Source organism: Poecilia formosa, unplaced genomic scaffold, assembly GCF_000485575.1.
Source record: "Poecilia formosa unplaced genomic scaffold, Poecilia_formosa-5.1.2 Scaffold4, whole genome shotgun sequence".
NCBI lineage: Eukaryota > Metazoa > Chordata > Actinopteri > Cyprinodontiformes > Poeciliidae > Poecilia > Poecilia formosa.
The window spans coordinates 44854-49454 of record NW_006799943.1 but is presented as its reverse complement, the minus strand read 5'-3'; the positions used below and the strand labels follow the sequence as shown (position 1 = coordinate 49454).

Here is a 4601-nt window from a genome sequence, read left to right as displayed (position 1 = left end):
AAAAATCATGCTCAATCTACTATTTTCACATGCACTTCGATTAACTGTTAATACTAAAAATAAAATTTGTATTCCTGACATTCTCTTTGTCTATCACCCTTCCTCACTTTCATAAAAAGCTGGCTCCATTTAAAGCTGCAAACTCCTCCACACACTCATCCAAATTTCTCCTTTCATCTTTGACTCGGCTGCTCTTTTTTCACTGTACCTCGAATCGTCTCGTCCTTTTTTCTCAGTATCGCCCATCTCAAGTCTATCGAACCCAGCTTCTTACCCAAGAAGCTTGTGTTCTTACTTGCCTCTTCGGGTTATTGAAGGTGACAGATGATGCAAAAACAGTTTCTCTGCCATCACATCAGGACAAAGGCCCAACAAAGAAGAAGGTGTGGGTTGCTGTCGACTGTCTCTTAGAGAAGCAGTTGTAAGGATGGAAAGGCCTTTTGTTGATTTCAGAGGCCAGAGTAAAACAGGCAGCAGAAGCTCAAATAACCACTTGCTGCAACCAAAGTGTGCAGATTAACATGTTTGAACACAAAACATGAAGTTTTGAAGCAGCAGAAAATACACACCAAGTGTCACATCTGGTGACTAAACACAGGAAACTGAGTTTGCAATTTGCAAAAGATTATCAAAGCTGGATAACAGACTGGCAAAAGTTGCCTGGTCTCTACTGCAGCCACAGTATTCAGGTGATGCACTCAACATTTGTCATAAACGTCCCAAAAGGATTAATGCAGGCTGTCTTGTTCAGGCTGGTAATGGTTTAATGATGTGGGGAATATTTTTCTTTAGGCCCCTAAGTACCAATTTAGCATCATTTAAACTCCAAATTCTGACTATAGTTGTTGATCATGCCCTTTTCTTCATGACCGCAGTGAAACCATCTTCTGATCTGGATAATAAATCTTATCATAAAGCTCCAATCATCTTAAACTGGTTTGAGTTCATTGTGCAATTTGCAGTTACTGGGTCTCTGTCTGTTGCCCCCACTAACTGCATGCTTAATTTTTATTTTATTTTTTTTGGCAAGCATCTCTGTTGCTCTGAGCATTTCACTGGCAGAGCAAATTAATTCCTAAAAGATTGGTTTACAATGCATGCATTTAAAGCCGGGAGAGTGAACCAATCACACAGCTGGCGTCTCTGTGCATTCCCTCGTTGCGGATTGCGTGCACCTCCTTTTACTCAAACTGGACACAGGCTGACCTGTATGGATATTTACATCACGCCCCTGTGAGGAATTATGATTCTTTGGAGAACTCTACATCAAGGTAAGAGTTTAAAACCCACTGTGTTATGTGAACCGCAGGAATAACTTGTAGTCGCACGTTTTCAGAGGTGCGCTTTGAGGGAGCGGTAAGAATGATTTATCTTTATGAACAAAGAGTTATGTGGGGGCATTTACATCTCAATACGCTGCCCAGCGCCTGGCTCTGTCTGCGCTGATAAAGTTTATGTCCATGTTCTCAGTTAGCCGGTGCTAGTGGTTAAACCTCGCAACGCAAACCTCGCAGCGCAAACCTCATCATGCAAGGTCAGCCCGGTGAGGAGCTTTCATAGTCACGCTGATTTTATATTATTTTAATATTATTTTTAGTATTATTTTTCCTGTTACACGATGCATTAAACCACATCAAATGCTTTGTCCACTTAGTCAGCCATAGATAATGCACATAGCCATGTGGATATCTGAAAATCTCGTCCCATTAACTCCAGCAACCAAAACAGTTTCTATGGCATTTATTGGAAGAGCTACTAAAGCCACGTTAGAAGCATTAAATGAAATCCTCTGTTTGTTGAGCATCTCTGTGCAGTGCAGCGGATTTAACTCATCATGCAAGGCAGGTTCAAGGCTGTATGAATTTTACTTAGGGGCCCCTCTTGCTGCTAAAAAGATCAGCACCTCTAACAGCTTCTTTGTTTACATTTAGTGAAATCTGGGAGAGTGGTAATAGTTTAATTGGCCAACTTAATAGCAATCAGTTATAATTGTAGTTTACTCATTTGTATTTGTGAGCAAACACCTCAAACTCAAAGATTAAAGTCACATCATCAGATTGTTACTGTGGTAACATCAAACTGTGGTAACATAAATATGAATATTGTTCTTTGAAGTTTTACAAAGTAAACTTGCCAGCTCCTTAAATTGTTTAACTTATAAATGTTAAACAATTTAAAGTCTTTCAATTTATGTATGATGAAACCATTAAATCAAATTTAGCAGCATTGATAATCTCAATAAAAAATGTTACATTTTTGTATCTGTGATTTGTGTTAAAATATGAACATTTATGGGGCCCCTAAAGGCCTTGGGGGGCCTTATGGACCTGCTGACTTAATTTGGATTAAACAGAAGTGCAAATAATTTATATTCATTTTAATTGCATTTTTTTGATATGTTGTTTTTAAAACTAGTTGTGGGTTTAAATAGCATTTCACTGGCGATGTTTTCCCTTAACATAATTACCCAGTAATATTTCTACATTTCCTGACTACTAAATATATTTTAATACAAAAACATGGTGGACCGCCTCGGTGCCCTGACCATCAGGCTTAGCAAGTTTTCTGGGAGAAACTCTGAGTTGGCAAGGTGTCGAGCTGCAAATGGATTATTCTATGGTCAAACCTGGAGGTCCAAACCTTTTTGTCATATGTGGCAGAAGAGCACATTGCAGCGTCAACTGGATGGGGCAAACCGCAATGAACAATTACGTCAAGATTTTGGAGAAAGTGGCCACACAAAGATACATGCACAAAAGGACATCATTGGACCGGCGGCCACAGCTACTGCACACATGTTCCTGCCCATATCCATGGCCACATAGTGAGGAACACACTGCCAATGGAGACAAAGCCAACTTGGCTAGAACCAAAACAGACAATAACTGGCTAGAGCGAGACTCAGCAGTGAAGAAGGGGCTTAACAGAGTAGCACTGGGATGTGGTGGGATACCCCAGTGCTACTCTGTGCTGGATTCACATTATGGATGCACAGCTGACAAATCTGGATCAGAATCTCTGAGGAATGTTTCCTACACCTTGTTGAACCTTGTAGAAAACAGTTTGAATCCATTTTTTTACTTTTTTATAAATAGCAAACATAACTTTTTTTTTAATGTCAGTTTCATGTTTGAATTCTGCGATTGGAGTTAAAACATTTGTAACACTAACCTGTATGTTGTTCCTTTAAAACCACAAACCTTCATGTATTTGAGTGGATCTGAATGTAAAAGATCGACACAAATTAGCACCAAGCTGTGAAGTGGAAGAAGCAGGATACACGGTTTGCAACTTTTTAGAAGTCCAAAAATGTGGATCTCAGAATAAATGCAGGAGCTCTACAGAACTCTTTGTTCTCTACTGTTCTCTCAGAGATTTGTTATAGAACAAACAGTATTGTGAGAAACCAGAAACACAGCAGGGAGAAAGTTTTGTTCATGCACTGTTAAAATGGAAAAAGTAGGGTGCTTCTACAAAGACTATCTTTTACAGAGAATGCATGTTTAAGAGACATTTATTTCTCACTTACGGCCAGAAGAATGTGATCTAACTAGCATTAATGTTGAATCATATGCATTCACATCTTTCAGCTAAGCCATTATCCTTCCATGGTTAAAAAAACAAAACACCCCCACAGTGTTGCCACTGTAGCGTACTTAATAACAAGTCCTTTACATCTTATGTGTAAAGAAATGTCAAAGTTTTAGAAATGTCAAAGTCCTCTCAGTGCTGAGTTTGACATGTTAAAATGCTTTAGATAAAAACAAGTTGATACATCACAAAGAGTCTTGAGCACAGAGTCATTTTCTATCTTTTGTGCTTGACTGTCCTTTGGTCCCCGAAGATAAAAATATAAATTTAAAATGTTCCCTATGTTTGTTTCATCAATGCGAGTGTGAAACGTCTCTGGATGGTGAGTAAATATGCATGCATGGACAAGCTTTATTTGTTCTGGCCCATCACGGGCTCATTCCCAATTGGGGAAATTGGTTGAACAGGGGACGAATCTTGCAACTCGTTAATTTTGCTTGGCGTGTTCACTTTGGTGGATCACTGTTATTTCTGCTTTCATGGGATGTTGTTGGTGCAGGACTGCTTTCTGCCCGCGGCACTGGTTTTTACAATGTGTGAAGTGAAGGACGATGGAGTGAGCCCCCCCACACTCCTCCATCTCCACTTTTCCAGTCTCTTCTCATCAGCCTTGTTTCTGAAACTTGTCCACTCCACGGTTTGACCTCACCACATTCAGCCCAAAACACGGCCATAGTCTGATCTGTATCGCTCCAAATGTTACATCATTTCTGTTCCATTTTAAAGATAGGGCAGTGGTGGTTTGCCTGATTAATCGTTGGCTTGCAGAAAGGAGATGGTACATTTCCCATGTTTGCTTTGGTTTTCTTATAGCATGTGTTTATTTAAATGCTTACTCTGGTACTGAGTAGAGGTGATGGTGAATGTTTGTTTGTTTCATCTGTCTCTATGTCATTGTTTCTCAATTATTTTCTGTCATGCCTCCCCTAAGGATCATAATTTTTTTCACACACCGCCAGTGCCCTGCGAATCTGTTCATATTTCATAATTTATCTGTACAAACTAGAGAT

General features: G+C 39.5%; 1 long non-coding RNA gene across 1 annotated transcript in view; it reads right to left on the bottom strand.

The window, feature by feature from the left end:
* Positions 1-709, bottom strand: part of LOC107836943 (uncharacterized) — a 7532-nt gene extending 6823 nt beyond the window's left edge. Inside the window, exon 1 of the long non-coding RNA XR_001662913.1 lies at positions 699-709. This is a non-coding gene — a long non-coding RNA (uncharacterized LOC107836943). The remainder of the gene's footprint in view (positions 1-698) is intronic.
* Positions 710-4601: the final 3892 nt, after the last annotated feature.